The sequence below is a fragment of the Gallus gallus genome, chromosome 2 (assembly GCF_016699485.2).
Source record: "Gallus gallus isolate bGalGal1 chromosome 2, bGalGal1.mat.broiler.GRCg7b, whole genome shotgun sequence".
NCBI classification, from domain to species: domain Eukaryota; kingdom Metazoa; phylum Chordata; class Aves; order Galliformes; family Phasianidae; genus Gallus; species Gallus gallus.
Genome location: NC_052533.1, coordinates 145,140,693 through 145,158,249, shown reverse-complemented (window position 1 = coordinate 145,158,249; position 17,557 = coordinate 145,140,693). Strand labels below are relative to the sequence as shown.

The 17,557-nt window shown below is 44.6% G+C and overlaps 1 long non-coding RNA gene across 2 annotated transcripts in view; it reads left to right on the top strand.

The window, feature by feature from the left end:
• Positions 1 to 305: 305 nt before the first annotated feature.
• LOC121110143 overlaps positions 306 to 17,557 on the top strand; it is a 34,856-nt gene continuing 17,604 nt past the window's right edge. For both annotated transcript variants that reach the window (XR_005856062.2, XR_005856061.2), the window contains exon 1: positions 306 to 1,730. This is a non-coding gene — a long non-coding RNA (uncharacterized LOC121110143). The remainder of the gene's footprint in view (positions 1,731 to 17,557) is intronic.

Sequence of the window (17,557 nt, the reverse complement as noted above, 5' to 3'; positions counted from 1 at the left end):
TCCCAGTCCACTCCAATATTCCCTGCCACAATACACCTGCGTTCCCCTCACTTGCTTGGAGCTGAGACCAACCACCTCACAACATCACCACTGCACGCTTCCAGCCAGAAGGTGGAATTGCTGCTGCCATGGAATCAGGGGCAGAGGAAGAGCTTTGGCCAAGCAGACAGGGTGGAGTGGACCGGCACTGCCCTTCCAGCCCTCTCTGGCCTCTCCCAGATGAAGGAGCTCCACCCCAGCTAATGTGGAGGCCTGACTCAGTGTTCAGGACTCAGACCTTTTTTTTTTTTTTTTTCTTTGCCAATGGTTTTAGTTCCCAGATTGTGCCAAGGACAGGAAGAGTCCCTCAGTGCAATGGTCACCAAGGGCAGTGGCTGCTTTTCCCCTTCAAATCTTGAGGGAACATAACCTTCTTGAGGGCTCTTCAGCTCAGCGTCATTTGTGTTGAAACTGCCCGGGATGATTCACATAAATCTTTCTTCTTTAGGAAAACAAGGAAAAAAGCTGGGGTGTGGTGTAAAAGCAGTTTGTTGTGCCAAATGCATCCCTGCTGGGTTTGCTAAATCTTCCCTGGTGGTTTGCAACCCAATTCTGCAATCAGAGCTTTTGGAAGGCTATAAAACATCACTGGGACTGCCATGGCTTTGGGGACCACCACCTTCAGGAGTGGTGAAGACCAGCATCTGCTCTGCAGACCTCCATAAGCTGCTTAAACAGAGCCCATCCCTGCTGCTGTCCCCTGCTGTGAATTCATCGCCACCAAGGACAAAGGAGACTCATGGCCACTTCTTACCCATAAGCAGCGTGCACCTCACCAGGGAGTTTCTTCCCACAGTCTTGCATAGTCAACTTTTGGTTTATGGTACGTTTCCCATTGCACCAATCTTTATTGTAGGAAAAATTTAAAAAATGAGAGAGAATGTAGGAAATGCAGCTGTAGGGTATGAGCTTACCGTGGGACAAATAGTGGAGTTGGGAGAAAAGGAGGACCAACAGTAGACCAGCAGTATCCTGGGCTACATCAAAAGAGAGGTGGCCATCAGGGAGAGGTGATTCTTCCCCTCTGCTCTGCCCTTGTGAGGCCCCTTCTGGAGTACTGCTTCCAGGCCTGGGGCCCAGGTACAGGAAGGATGTGGAGATGTTGGAGTGGGTCCAGAGGAAGTCCTTGAAGATCAGAGAACTAGAGCAGCTCTTCTGTGAAGAAAGGCTGAGGGAGTTGGGCTTGTTCAGCCTGGAGATGAGAAGGTGCCAGGGAGACCTCATTGCGGCCTTCCACTACTTGAAGGGAGCTTATATGCAAGACGGGAACTGACTTTTTAAGTTGTCTGACAGTGATAGGACAAGGGAGAATGGGGAGATTTAGGTTAGAGGAGGAAATGCCCTCTGAGCACAGGCTGCCCAGAGAAGTTGTGGATGCCTCATCCCTTCAAGTGTTCAAGGCCGGGTTGGATGGGTCTCTGAGCAGCCTTATCTGGTGGGTGGCAGCCCTGCCTGTGGCAGGGGGTTGGAACTACATGATCTTTAAGGTCCCTTCCAACTTAAGCCATTATATGATATGATTCTATGACCTCACATGGAACTGGGCGTCACAGTGAAACCCAGGCGACATGGTTTCACAGTGATGCCTTGCTCCATTTGGAGACTGGACTGGAGGCTTGTGGAGGCATTTCAGATCCTGCCAGCAACCTGGAGAGGGAAAAATCATCATTAGCTGGAGCAGGAGGCAGCAGGTAAGGATACAGATGCAGAGCTGGTGAAGCCTGGGTATTTGAGCTGTAGCCCTGACTCAGCTGCTCATCTGCTAGCAAATGGTTTCTCCTCCTTTGGAGTAGCCCAATTCCTGATTTTGCGCAGAAGCTGCCACTTAGCTGTGTTGAAGGACAGCAGTAGATCTGTGACACAAGGTATAGGTGGAAAAACTGCCTATCCAGCTGTCATTCACCCAGCCATGCATGGTGCATCAATGCCCTCTTCAGGAACCATGAAGATACCGTCACACACTGCAAGGGCAGGACTGCACACTGCAGGACCAAAAACACCTGGGAGCAGGTTTTTGTAGCTCTAGTTGGTGTGGCCTGTCTTTGGGCAGACCCTGCAATATATGCAAAAGGCCAACCTCATCATCTATGAGATGATCCAAGTGAGTGGAAAGCACATCATCTACAGCTCCCCTACGTTAGATTGTTTTTAAAGGAAAGTGATAGAATCAATTGTAGGCTAATTAAACACACTAATCAGTCACAGATGAGACCTGCTATCATCTTGTGCTGTCATGTAATGAGAGAGCTGTAAAACAGGCCCATCCATTGGAGTGGGAGAAACAACAACACCAGGTTTGCCCTGCTCCTGCATCACAGACCCAGCCCAACCCATCTGCAAGAACAAGACATACATTGCAAAATTTTTTTTCTGCTAGTATGAGATGAAATATTTCTGCAGTTTATTCTTCTGCAGGTGCACATCAATGACAGTTACAGTCAGTATGGTGTCTGGCTCTCTTGGAGTAAAATCTAGCTGGCAACTGGTCATGAGTGGTGTTTCCCAGGGGTAGATACTGGGGCTTGTCCTGTTCACTATTTATTAATGACCTGGATGAGGGCATTTAGTGCAGCCTCAGTAAGCTTGCAGATGGCACCAAGTTGGGAGGTAGTGTCGATCTGCTTGAGGGTAGGAAGGCTGAGGCCAGTGGGATGAAGTTCAGTAAGTCCTGCCCTTTGCCTGGGCACTATGGGCCCCAATGGCCCCATTGCCTGGGGCCACTACAACCCCAGGCAATGCTACAGGCTTGGGTCAGAGTGGCAGGAAAGATGGACCTGAGGGTGTTGTCAACAATTGGCTAGGTAGCCAAGAAGGCCAATGGCATCCTGGCTTGTATCAGAAATAGTGTTGCCAGTGGGAGCAGGAAGGTGATTGTCCCCCAGTACTCAGTTATGCTGAGGCCACATCTCAAGTGCTGTATTCAATTTTGGGCCTCTCGCTACAAGAAAGACATCAAGGCCATGGAGCATGTTCAGAGAAGGGCAGTGAAGCTGGTGAGGGGTCTGAAGCACAAGTCTTATTAGGTGTGGCTGAAAGAACTGGTATTGTTTAGTCTGGAGAAGAGGCTCAAGGGAGACGTTATAGATCTCTGCAACTCCTTCAAAAGGAGGTTGTGGTGAGGAAAAGTTTGGCCTCTTCTCCCACGTAAGTAGTGATAGGACTAAAGAGAAAGACCTCAGTTTGTGCCAGGGGAGGTTCAAGTTGAATATTAGGAAAAATTTCTTCTCTAAAATAGTGGCCACATGCTGGAACAAGCTGCCCAGGGAGGTGGTTGAATCACCGTTCCTGGAGGTATTCAAGAGACATTTAGATGTTGTACTGAGGACACGGTTTAGTGGGGGAATATAGGTGATAAGTGAACGGTTGGACTAGATGATCTTGGAGGTCCTTTCCAACCTTATGATTCCAGGATTCTGTGATAGGACTGCAAACTCCATGGTTCTGGGCTGCTGATTCTTAAGTAGATCCAGGATTCTCATGGCTTCAAGGTGTCAGGAATGGGCTGTGGTTGTATGTTGCAGAGCCACAGATACTGGAATGATATGGAACTGTCTCAACACAGAGTCCTCCACATTTCCTGCCTTTGCAGGCTTGGGAGGGTAACAACGTTATTGACCAAACCTTTCAACACCATGGCCCTGGGACACAGGAGTGAGGCAAGCAGATGTGAGTTTTGGTGTGTATCTTTATTAAATAATCTGAATGCTCTTGGGAAGCATTCTTTGCTTTATTCAATACAGGCTGATTGGGTAATAATGCCTCATGTTTACAGGTAGCAATCTGATGTGGTTGCTTATTAGACTAGTACTGGACTAGGGATGAGACTAACAAAGAGCAGACATTTGAATAGCTGTTTCAAGTCTGTTCTCTATGATTAAACAATAGAAAAGGTTGGGTGTCTTGTGTGCTGCACCAATTACTCATTGGATTCATCAAATTTGCGTTCCCTATTTTCTTGAACTAACACTTGCGGGCCAAGGCTCTCTTGACAGAGTGCTTAAATCTCTTGGCCTCAGGGGCACTTAACTGCAACCTTGTGCAGTTTGCTGAATTTGAGGACCTTGGACTTTTTGGATTACAAATATAAGATGTCCACATAATTGACAAAATAAGTGTCATGAAGTCGTATTGCTAGTTAGCATGATGTTCTTCATCACTTTGTTCTGAAGTAGTGAAATAGTAACTGACAAGGTGATTTTACATGTTTTTACCTTTTTGTGTGTGTGTGTGTGTGTGTGTAGCAATGCTGATTCCTATCTGACCTGTATGAAGGACTTTCAATATGGACTCTGAGCTTAGAGGGTTCATGTCTTTTTTAATTTGAATTTTTGGAGTATCTATCTTGCTGCAAGGCAACCATGTGATTTTCTCATATCTAGTAGACGAAGAAAGATTGCTGAGAAACTCCCTTTTGTGAGTGAAATGCAGATTACCTCAGCAGGTAGTTGACACAGTCACTTTTCCACAAGGCAACTTCATCTCTGAGTGAGGATGGTAAAGCAGTTGCCAGTAAGCTAGGCTGATACCTTTTATTAAGCAAGACTTAGGATGCCTCAGCCTGTAGGCCAGCTGGTATTTCAGATGAGAAATGAGGAGTGGTAATTTCTTTCAAAGAGTTCAAGACCTGAAACATGAGCTTTGTGGGCTACATCCCATTTGGTGTCCACTTGCCCACATGGTAATACATAAAGATACCAGGACACCTTCAATAGAGAATCAGATGCCCAATCTGTGGACCACACAGATGCTGCTGAAGGCCAAGCCATCTCTCCGGGTTACATGTACCCAAGTAAATCAAGCATGTCTGGACTAGCTGGACTCCATCATTGGATCTACTAATGCAAAATAACTTATGTCCATACTGTTAGTGTCTCCTTTGGCCACTGGGAATGCTGTCAAGCCTGTGCACTTTTTGGAAATATGCTTGGAAGAGTGTGGAGTTGCTGAGTCAAGAGGGGATGGACTAGACAATCTCCAGAGTTCCCTTCCAACTCTTATGATTCTGCAATTCTGCGACTTTTAACAGCTGAACAACCCATTCTCCACCCAAGAAACTACTAGCACTGTTTAATTGCTTAGGAAAGATGTAGCCAAAGAACTGTTGTCCAAATCCTTTGTAGGAGACAAGCTAATGTCCTCTCAGTCCAATAATGCAGTGATGGAATGATGGTTGGAAGAGGATGTTGGGGAGCTCACTGAGAATTGTTCCTTCCAGCCAACAATTCACACGTGTCCATTCCTCACCGGAAGGAAGAGATGATTTTGCCACTCCTGCATGGAGATGCTGCTGAGGCTGTACATCATTCCCCAGGGATGTCAATCCTTCTCATTTGCTATTTAAAAAACACAGTATTCAGATTTGGAGAAGGTCATCAGCTGTCCATGGATCCTCTTGCACCTAATCTAGTCCTCCAGCAGGCACTGGCTCTCTTCTGCAACATTTTTCTTATTTTATAGGAAAGGAAAAGGGACTCTAACATCTCCCTCCCTCTCCCAGGAAAGGGTGCTTTACCATCCTTGTCCACACCACTGAACTCACTTTTCTTCACAATAAGTGGGGCACATCCGAGCTACAGCTCTTGGTAAATCCCAGTCTATGCCAGGGGACCATGCTGTGTGCCCTAGACCAGAACTATTCTGGACACATCCTAATAATTTACCAGGATAGTCAAATTCCAGTGCTCAAGTCTGTTCCTAGACACTGTTTATTTACCTAATGTATAAGGACCTAGAGCCTGCTAGAAAGAGGATACTGAGTCTTCCCTCTACAAAAGATGACTGGGGTTAGCCTCTTCTCCCAGATAACAAGTGATAGGATGAGAGGCAATGGCCTCAGGTTGTTCCAGGGGAGGTTCAGGTTGGGTATTAGAAAACATTTCTTCTCAGAAAGAGTGGTGAGGTATTGAAATAGGCTGCCCAGGGAGGTGGTGGAGTCACCGTTCCTGGAGGTGTTCAAGAAGTGGGTAGATGTGGCACTTGGCTTTTGCTCCCTGCAGATTTTTATTCACCTGGAGGACTAAAGTTATTATATGCGGTGTGTTCACATCTTTTTCCTTGCTCTTGCACTCCCTCTGCCGTTCCAAATGAACTATTAAAATAGAGAAATGCTGGAGCCAAAGCTAAGCAAAGTATAGGGTGCTTTTGTATAACAGGAAATGAAACAGTTCATACAAACAATGCTTACCTGAAAAAGGATGTAGAGCACACAACCTGTCCCTAATCCATTTCATGTCCAAGACAGCAGTGTGGTTTTGGGCTGGCACAGCCAGAGCTGTATCAGGCTGCAGACACCTACACATCTGCCTTTGTTATCATTTCAGCTAAGTCATTCTGGATACTGAGGGATGTTCAGATGAGCCTTTGGAAGCAAGCATCAGGGTATAGAAAGTAAAGCTGTCAGCTCCCTTTCACTAGTGCACCCATACACCAAATCAATAGCATGCAGAGTTGGAAAAACAGAGCTCCTGCAGATAAAGACAAAAAACCTTTTGGCTATGCCTGGTACAGTCCTACATTTGCAGGTCAGGACAATAAGACCCATTTCCCACCACTAATGGATGCACCATCAGGGCTGGCATCTTTCCTGTTCAGCTTGCCCCTTGAGGAACTTCAGCATATGAGGACACTTCCACACGGCATCAGCCTCCAGTCTCTTCTGCCATGGTGATCCCAGACTGAGGTGGAGTGGTTCCTAGTGGCTAAATAGGGTAAAACATGATGATCAGGCTAGGAAAGGTAGAAGGCAGCCCTCCACTCCTCCACCTCTGCTTTTGCAGCCCAGAGCTGCCATCCCCTGCTCCTTTTTCCTCTCCCTGTCTTGCAGTGACTGCTCAGGTCATAGAGGCTCTAAGCAGCCCAATATATGTGGTAGAAGACAAGGCAAGAAGGGGACAGATGGGTTTCACCCTCTTACACACTCCCAAAACCATGGTCAAGACAGTGACATGTCTTTTATCCACACTCCTCTGTGGATGCCTTGTCCTTTAGAATGGACTTCTTGGATCTACCATCATGTTGGGCACACACCCCATGAAAACAGGCTGAAAATACAAAGCCTCGTGGTTCAGCTTTGGAGGCAAATTCTTTGGGCCAGAAGAAACATAACCCACAGAGGCCCAGTTAACCTTTCCCCAAACCACTTTGCCTTTCAAAGCCAAAAAGATGAGAACTAATGGGACTGCTGGGAAGCAGAGAATTGCTCTATGTGTCCCTTTGAAGGTCCCAAAAGGAAAAGGTCTCTGACAAGGAGTTTATTTTCATTAAAAATGACAGGTCCAGCTCAATCAGTCAAATAAACAAAGCAAGTCTGTAGAACAGCAAGTGCAAAAGGTCCTGAGTTATTTATAAAGGGCTTTTAAGTATATTAGGCCTAACACCAAGATAAATCAACCCTGCTAGGATTCCAGAGGCATATCACATGTGGATCTAGCTGTTGTCAGCTTTGAGCTGGAATATATTTAGTGACCTGATATCTTCCAAATCCTCTCTGCTTTTTCCCTAGGGAATCCCCTTTGAAAATTAATACACTGAGACCAAACTCAAGTTCCTATGCTCAATCCCATACTGACCAGCTCAAATCCTTCAGAAGCATTCAAATCCTTGGCATAGCATTCTACAGACATTTTGCTGCCCAGTGCCTTAAAGAATGGCAAAGGATCCTCTTGGAGACCAGGTTTGCTCAGTCCAACCTGCAAAAACAGATTTTTTTCTGTTTAATTTGGAGGGTCTTCGACTTCTGATACCGTAAACTCAATGTCACATGAATCTGTGGGATTACTTTGCAGCTGGCCATAAGGAAGATGTGGGACTGGTTCACATGACTGACTGAAGACGCTTGTCATGGTTATAGGCCAATTAGGCCCATAACTCAATCAAATATAACATGAGTGATTTGTGAAAAGGACAGTAGGAATTGGCTCTGTTGCCCTTGTTCTCAGGTTGTAGGGCTCTGGGAAACAAGGCAAGCCAGAAAGCCAGAGGAAAAAGGGAGCTGAAAGAAAAACACTTAAAATGAGGGGTCCTTCAGTTTGAGAGCTGAACTCAAAGGTTGTAGAGCACCTGGAAGAAAATAAAGGATCTTGTCCAGATGGGACACAGAAATATCACATTAGCTGGCAACCAGCTTTGTGTGTTCAGACCCTGGCCTCCTCTCTGTATCTTCAAGGTATCCTGAAGTATCTCAAAATGTACCAGATGTTTAGGTAACTGGATTGTTTTCTATATGTCCCAGAAACTTCATGACAGCTTGGGTGACACTTATCCCATAGAGTGCCTTGCATTATATCACTTGGGATAGTCTCATTTCTAAGTAATGGCTTTAATTCATAGAATCATAGAAACATTAAGATTGGAAAAGACCACTGAGATTATCTACTCCAACCATAAACCCATCAGTTCCCCCCACTCTTGCTTGGAAATGATGCCACATCAGGGAAGGAGACTTAGGGTAGAGGAACTGTGCCCTGGAGCAGTGTTCAAATGGATGCCCAACTTTGGGACACCAGTCTCCCTACCAAATATCATCTGTTTGTGCACCTCTGCTGGAGCAATCGGGACAGCTGGATTTGTTCTTCCGGAAAGGATGCAGGTTAGGGCTTTTGTCTTTATGATGAGCTTAGACTACATGTCACTGACTGGGAAAGCAATGAGGTTTTTTCATCATTGCAAGGCTAGTATCATAGAAAAGGTTAAGAAATGGAGTGGAGGATCATAGAATCATTAGGGTTGGAAAAGACCACTGAGATCATCTAGTCCAACCATCAACTCATCACCAACATACCCCACTAAACCATGTCCCTCAGTGCCACATCTAACCTTTTCTCGAAAACCTCAGGGGAGAAAGGGAAATACTTGATTTGAGAAACACAAATGGAATCCTTCAGATTTACTTTTTGATGCCAAATGCCTCAAATGCTTTCAATTTATTGAAATCAACTCCAGTTTAGTAACACCCAGTAACTGCTTAACTGGCTTGAACTAATTGGCAGCATACAACCCAGGAGATACCAGCTCATGACTCCCTGCCTTTCTGACATGTCTGTGGGAATTGTCTGTAGGAACAATTGCTCAGCAGGAAAGGCAAGCTTTGCAAAATGAAGTTTTACTATGAGTAGAAGCTGTGGTTTTGTTCAAGTAATTCTATTTTTTGTGTGTGTTTGTTTGTTTGATTTGCTTTTTCTTCCCTGAAAGCTCAAATGAAGTGTCCTGGTTTGGGTTAGTTTAGTGCCAGACATCTGCTTTTAACTTAGTGCCATGATACACTCCCTGCTTTAGCCAGACAAGAAGCAGATGAAAGCATTGAGATTGAGAAAAATTAAAATTTAGCAATTAGTCTTAATTAAAATTTGGCCATTAAGTCTTATATAGGGACTTCTGTTGCCTTTTGCTACCATAGATAAGAGATGACACTGCCTTTTCCAGAGTGGCACTCAGCATACCTAGCAGCCATCTTCAAGACAAGTGCTACCCAAATTTTACTACCCCATAGACTCAAACACTTCTTATAAAAGACGGGGGTCTGGCCTCCATTGCCAATCACATTTTTCCTCTACCCCTGCACTTAGCATCTTGTAATTTGGTGTTCTGAGTGTTTCTGAAGAGGAAATCAGGTTGGAAAATACTGAGGACCAGACTGATGTCACTGAATGATGTCTGAATGACTTGAGTCATTCAGATCAGCATTGCTAGGCTAGAACCATCAGTACCAGCATTGCTCTGATCAACTGTAAAATCACAGGCAAGTGTATTCATCCTGGAGCTGCTCAGAATCGGTTAATTCATGGAAACTTACAGCAGATGGCGATGTCAGCCCATCTCCAGCTTTATTTCTTAAGAAACTGCAGAGGCAAGCTCTGTAGCATTCCTGAATGGTCTGGGTTTTGTTGTTATTGTTTTCGTTGTTGTGAGCTAGTTTCTGATGCCTGGGCCGTGCAAATGTCCCAGTGCAATGGTCCATGCTAAGGTGGACCTTCTTGGGCACTATATGCTCAATTTTCCTAATATCCTGGGAGAAATGAGAGAAGAGGGGAGAAGAGTGGAGGGGAGGACCATTACTTTGCCTGGGACAAGGAACACTTTATAGGTGAAAAGCACAGCTGTATATTAGGGCTCACAGTGTGGCACTGGAAGATGCCAGGATCAAGATCAGGGCTCAGCAGCCAACAAAATACTGTTCTGCCCCTTAGCCTGGTAGATCACAGAATCATGGAATCATTTGAGTTGGAAGGGACCTTTAAAGGTCATATAATCTAACTTCCCTACAGTGATCAGGTACATCTGTGGCTAGTTCAGGGAGCTCAGAGCCCTGTCCAGCCTGACCTTGAATGTCTGCATGGATGGGACATCTCTCTGGGCAACCTGTTCCACTGCCTCACTATCTTTACTATAAAAAAAGTTTTTTCTTATATCCGACATAAATATTCCTCACCTTAGTGGAAAATTGATGAAATCAGATTGCACAGGCCTCTGATCTCTGTTTTTTGCCCCCCCCATGCTGTGGTACCAATCTTTTAGTGATGTAAAACAAACATTACTGCCTTTGAGTCTTTTGGAGCTCCTATAAGCCCATCTCTGGGAATCGAGCTGCAGGTACCACAGACTGTCTGCCATGAACATTTCTATCACCCTGATGTACATCCCCAGTGCACCCAAAACCTGTCAGGGAGCTGCCTAGTGAACAGCAATTTAATTTATAGAGCTTGTTCCTGAACGGGAAGTGCTGGCAGATTGACAGGCTGGATCTTGTATGTAGCAGCTTACTTCTGGCCACGTGAAATCAACAGCCATGCAACCCAAAGGGCTTGTCCTAATGTGGTGGGTGGGAGGAAGATTTGACCCTATGAGCCCTGCCCATGAATGGGCTTAGATTGATGCAATGGGTATAGGAACACCTCCCGGACATACACAGGCAGCATGATGAGCAAAGCTGGCCACAAAGCAGGCTTGTTGAGATGATAGCTGAGAAACTATATCTTTCTCTGCACATACCTCTGAAATGCTGTCCTGAAAAGCAGCAACCAGCAAGAAGGGGCCCACCCCATCTGGAGATACGTAGGGTGCATCCTATATGTTATATGGAGGCCATGTCCCTGGAGATATTCAAAATCAGGTCAGACAGGGCTCTGAGCAACCCAGTGTAGCTGAAGGTTGACTGTTCAATGCAGAAGAGTTGGACTGGATGACCTTTGAGAGTTCCCTCCAACTTAAACAATTCAGTGATTCTCTGATTCGACAATGAAATATACAACTTCCAAGCCTGATCCTTCTCTGTCCGGCTTTTTAAGGTTATTACTTCCATGTGAGCAACACTGGGAATGTGATTTATCTGATCAGAGAGGATCCTGGCCTCCCTTCTACCCAAAGGTGAAGGATGGCTTTGGGTGGAGGTGGTTGGGTTGAAGAAACCAGTCCAGCCCCCCTGGGACATGTCTTTTGACACTTCCCACAGCACTAATAACCACCTTCTCGAGTGGGTTAAAAGCTCTGCTTGCAGCCAGCAGAAATTTTAATCCCTCATTTGCCCCTGCAAGCAACAGCCTGATCTCAGGGGAATTCTGCATCAGAAAGAAAATATGTGCTAACATTAACATGTGCAAAGGTTTAGACCAGGCTGTCAAACAAACCCTGATCACTCATTGTTTAGCAGTTATGGAACCAAGCTATATAAATCAAAGCACATTGGGAATTCATCCACCTTTCTCTTCCGGAAAGCCTCAAGGAATTTAGGAGTGATGTGCTTAATGACTCTGCTGATCCCTTCAGCCAGCCTGGCTTTTTGCATGAGGTATCAACCTCTGCATGATAGGATGAGCACCATCTGGCATGGGGTAGAGATGAGGAAAGGACCACGGAGGTCTGGATGCAGGTGGCTTGGAGGTAAATACTTGCCCAAGGTCATGTCTAACACTATGTTGAATAGGGCAGGTAATGAAATGGTTTCCTTGTCCTCAGAACTGCTGAATAAATTCTGTTTGAAAAGAAAATAAATAAAAAGAAGAAACTGTGTTTTTCACAGAAAATCAGAAAGAGTGAAGCAGATATAATTTGATGGTTGGTGGTTGGACTAGGTGATCTTAGTGGGCTTTTCCAACCTTAATTATGCTATGATCCTATGATTCTTGTTGTTTGGCCAGTCTGTAGGCAAGTCATTTATATCTCTCTGACAGTCTACATCTCTGTTTTGTTCTCATATAACACAACCACACAACTTCAACCACAACATTTACCCCCACTATTGCAGATGTCTACCTATCCTCCTCAAACGCTGCACTGTGCATGTTGCTCAGAGCCTTACCTGGTCAAACTTTGAATATCCCTAAGGCTGGAGATTCTGCAGGCTGTCTGGAAATCTATCTCAGTTCTTAACCACTTGCAGGGTAAATTTTTCCAATATTTCCAATTGGAAATTCTATTGATATTTATGCTTGTTGCTTCTTACACCTTTGAGAAGAGTTCGGCTACAGCTTTTTCTATGTCCCATCTAGACAGTGGAGGTGAGTGGTTAGATCCTCCTTTCATCTCATCTTCATAGCCAACCCAACTCTCTCAGCAGCTCCACACATGGGCTCCAGCCCCACAAAAATCTTGTTGGCCTCTATCCTGGAAGATCCCCAGACTTGACACAGTACCCCAGCAGCAGCCTCTCAAGCACAGAACAGAGGTGAATAATCATTTCTCCTGACCTGCTGGCTACATCTTTGCTAATAGAGTCCGGTATTGGGTTAGTGCAAGGATGCATTGCTGGCTCATATCTGTGTTGAACTGCTGCATTTTGCAAAAGCCAATATTTACTGAAGCAGAGATTTGTAGTTCCTTCTGCTATGGGATTTCCGTATTAGCCATACTCAAATAAAACTGCATACAAACTCCCTCTCCAGTTTTGACCACAAATTCACTGTGCGACCTCAGAAGCTCCTCTCAATCAGATTTTCTTTGTAATTGTTATTTTCCAATGGAAAGACTCAGTTTCCAATAAAACAGGGTTTATTGATGGGAAAAAAAAATAGTCATCAAAAAGCATTCCAGTCTGTTCTAGACACATTTACCTCAGATGATACACAGAAGACTTTCCTTAAGTTTGGGAAAGGATCTGAGTTTTCAGTTTGTACCCAGAAAACATTTTTCTGATGTAGAAACATGGCATGAAACCTTTGTGTTTGATGATTTTATTATGTTTGTCTTCATTTGATTAAGAGATATAGAATTGTCCTTCCATAGTTTTGATGAAGAACATCTTCTGAGTCAAAAGCATTTTTATTGCAATCTCTAAATTCTTCAGAGCAATGAAAGGAGCTTGAATTCTTACTAAAGACTTCCTTCCTCCAAGTGTTGTTTATTCATCGGATAAAGATAGGCTAAAACAAACAGAAAGGACTGGTATAGACTTAAAAATTTCAGTGGTTAAAACATGATTCTCCCATCTGTGTTCCACATAACTTCCTCCCTTCTCAATATCCTCAGTTCAGCCTAAACAGCTTCAGATGGCAGACAAAGCCAGTCTTTGTCTTGAATAAATTTTTCAAAATTCTGGAAATAAAATATTCTGACATGCATGGACGGTTCCTTGGATCACCCCCCACAGGTAGATCTGCTGTTTATCATGGTCTTGGCCACAGCTCCTGTCAGCAGTTGTGTCTTGTCCAACTGTATTCCTACATCAAACCTTTGTGCTCTGAATTCCCAAGGTTCTCATTCCTTGCTTTCCTCAATAGCTCACATGCAGAATCATAAAATCATTAAGATTGGAAAGACACTAAAACCATCTAGTCCAACCATCAACCCATCAAGAAGATACATCCCTCTTTGGAAAAGGCTTGATGGTTAGGAGTAAACCAAAGCTGACAGCCCATATTGCCTTCAGAGTTGTTCATAGTTCTTTCCTAAGGAGGACACTCATGAAGCTCAAAGATCTGAAGCACTCTTGGACATGAGTTTATGGCAAAATATCTATTTCTTCTTGTTGTGTGGCAGAGACACCTGCTACTTAGTCCAGAGTGGTCAGAAAGCTAAAAGGAAAGAGTTCATCTTGAGGCCACTTGAGCAATTACTGGCAAAAACACCTTTTTTTGTTGAAGCTTCTTATTTGCTTAGTCCTCGGAAAAACAGATTGCCTGAGAAAAACACAAAAAACATGTGAGAATCATTTGACTTCTGAAAGACTATAAATGAGAAAACAACATGCATTTCATTTGGCACATGTCCACATTCAGATCCCAATGCAATGTGTGCAGAAACATTGCCATTTCAGAGGTGGAGATCTTTAAATTAGAGACCAGCAAGGACAAAGCATGGCATGCATGGCATAAAAAAGGAATGATTTCTGACGGCTGATCATACTAGAACCCAATATGTACTCAAAGGAAAGTAAGGAAAAGGAGCTGATGCCAACAAAAGGATAGATCTTTTTATCTACATGATGCGTGAGACTTGTCACGGGGTGTCATGGAGGTCAACTGTATGAATGGGTTCACAAAGAATTTTTTCAAAACCCTGGAGAATTTCAATAGGACAACTCAGCTCAGCAGTCTGGCTTCAAGAATGTTACTGTAAGCATCTGTGTTTCACTCAGGCGGTCTCCAAACATCTGCTCCACTGGAAAAAGCAGCAGATGCACAAAGATGCACTGACAGAGTTGTTTATTGCCCAGTGTGGCAAGGAGAGTCTGGGGGTTAATGAGATAATCTCCTATTTCACAGGATGTGGAGGGCAGATTTTCGGCTGCTGTAAATCAGTCTAGCTTCCTATGTTTCCATGAGGCCCTGGAGATTTACCAGTGACTGGAGATTTGCCAGTGACCTGGCCCTGTTTGTCTTTTCTAGACACAATAGGACAATAGTTTCCAGCATGCCCTCAAGAGCTCCCCTTGCATTGCAAAGGGTCCTAGCAAAGCTCTTCAGACTTCCTGGGAGTGCACAGAGGAGTTTCCCCATGTCTCTTCAACCTTTTAACCATAGGATCGTTAAAGCTGGAAAAGACCACTAAGATCATCTAATCCAACCACCAACCCATCCCAACCATGCCCCTCAGTTTAACATCTACCCTGTTCTTGAATGCCTCCAGGGATGGTGAATCCACCACATCCCTGCACAGCCTGTTACAATGCCTCACCACTCTTTCTGAGAAGAACTTTTTCCTAATATCCAGCCTGACTCTTGTGGGACCCTCTCTGCAGTACTGTGCCCACACAAGCAATGCAGATGTCTTGATGGATGTGTTTCAGACACTTCAACAGCAGCCAAACATGGGGGTCAATCAAGGAGTAAGCCAATGGACATCCCTCCAGTGTTGAGCCATTCCTATTGCTCTCTTCTCCCCTATTCATGAGTTTCCCTCTCCCTTTTGAACTACCTTCAGCAGCAGAACAGCTAGTTTGGGAGATTTTCAGTACAGCATGGACTTCATTTAGCATAAACAATGCTCATTTCTTGGAATTCATCAGATATTTGACCTTTGAGTAACTGGGGAAAGGTGTACAATATATCAGCTAAACTGTGATAATGCAAGCCAACAAAAAAAAATGCAAAACCATTCTCTCTCCAGCAGAAAAGAAAAAATCACACAAGCTCAGCACAATAGGGGCAGCTATTTGGCAGCCCATAGCCCTTCCCATGGGACCACTCTTATCTGTTCCTAAAGGAACTGCCACCATCACATTACATTATAAAGTTCCTTTCCCTTTAGGTCGCTAAATAAACTGTTCTAATACCCACCAGATGGACTGATCCCAACTGCTCAGAAGATGGATGGCTGTATCACAGATCAGTATCAGATCCTGACGTAACACTGAAGAGCTGTTCCTCCCCCAGTTCCTACTCCTTACGATATCCTATTTCACAAGAGTAATTGTTAGCAAAGCCCAGCGAACAGCTCAGAGGCTGAAAATGACATCTAGAGATGAGATCTGCTCCTGCTCCAAAGGATTTACACCAGCTGGCTGAGTAGGCAAATAGAGAGAAATGTTGCCTCTAAATTATATTGGTGAGGCTGGAAGTTTTTGTGTATCCTGGGGTGGTGGCAGCCCATAGAGAACAGGTGATCTCAGCCTTTTCTCTATTGGGTTGATTACCATGGACCCCCTGCAGAGGTGACATCCAAGATCTTTGGGATGAGGGGCTTGGGATTTATTGTCCTCTGAAACCAAAATATCGCGTTGCTGCTAAAGGTTGTACTTTCCACCAAGCAGTAGCAGGGCAGTGTGAAGAGGACACTATGAAAATGTTCTGTGCAGCTGTAGGTGTCAAGGCTGTGTTTTTCCTTGTGATAATGCAGTTTACCTGTGTTCCAAGATAAAACTGATCGTCTGGCCCTTGTCATGTGTTAAAAGCAAAAAGTCAATGAACCTTAACTGGAAGTGTTAACTTCCCAGCAAGATTCATGATAGACTTCCTCCTTCAGTTAATCAGCTGCAGCCTATCCATCAGCCTCACAGGGGTCTGCCAGGGGTCTCTCCTACAGAGGACAGCCAAAGGTCTGTCTCCATCAGTCTGTTGTCCCCCGCCAGAGCCAGCCCTTACCTAGTAAAGTATGAATAGGGATGAACTGCAGTAAAACCTCTCCAAAATATTCCTACTTCAGTCAGAAGGGTTGTATTTCCCACTGGTAAAATGCATATTATTATCCTTACAGGGATTTGTTCTAGCATAGGAATCATTTTCTGCATTCATAAGATCTCGTATCATGGAGATCCACATTGAGCTGTACACTTGGTGAGTAAGGAGCTGCAGCCAGGACCACTACAAATATGAACCTCTTCATACTATTTCCACAAGCACAAGCCTCCCAGCCCTTGATTTGGAAATTACGTTGGTGTTGTGCGTTTTTTTGTGCTGCCAAAAGTCACCAAGCAAGTGTGCATGGAGTGGCTCATTTATGCACTGTCTCTCACTGTATGGAGCACCAGAAATATCCTGGAGTAGCAGGTTACAATTCCTCATTCTGGGCAGTATTATCTTTCCTTATCTAATGTCCTTTGTGTTACTACGATTTTTTGCCAGCATCTAATGTGGATACTGTAAGCTGGGAAACATGGTGGATGCTCTGGTAAAGCTGGAGAGATCATCGTAAGAGACTTGTGGTACTGACTACATCTGAGACCAAGACTGATGCACACTCAGCACTCATCATACTTATTTCGGCCTACATCTTGATATCCAGGAAGGTTTTCTAGGTGTCCCATCTGCGCAAAGGTCATTGTACCTTGCTTGGGTACATGGGGAGGGCTGAGCCAGAGACACTCCATTGGCACTGCAGGGTAATGCTGCTGGAGGATGCTCTAAAGCACCACAGCTACATGAAATATAGTAGTAAATGTCTACCACAGCCACATAGTCCACCCTCTTTTGAATTTCAGCTTTTCTTCTCTCCAGACTAGTGAACTCAGGAGTTGGACCTAATGATCCGTATAGATCTCTTCCAACTCAGGATATTCTATGATTCTATGAATCTCACCCCACCTGGCCACACACACCAGCCTACAGAGCCCAAACACAGATATCAATGGCACACACACTGTAAAAACTAC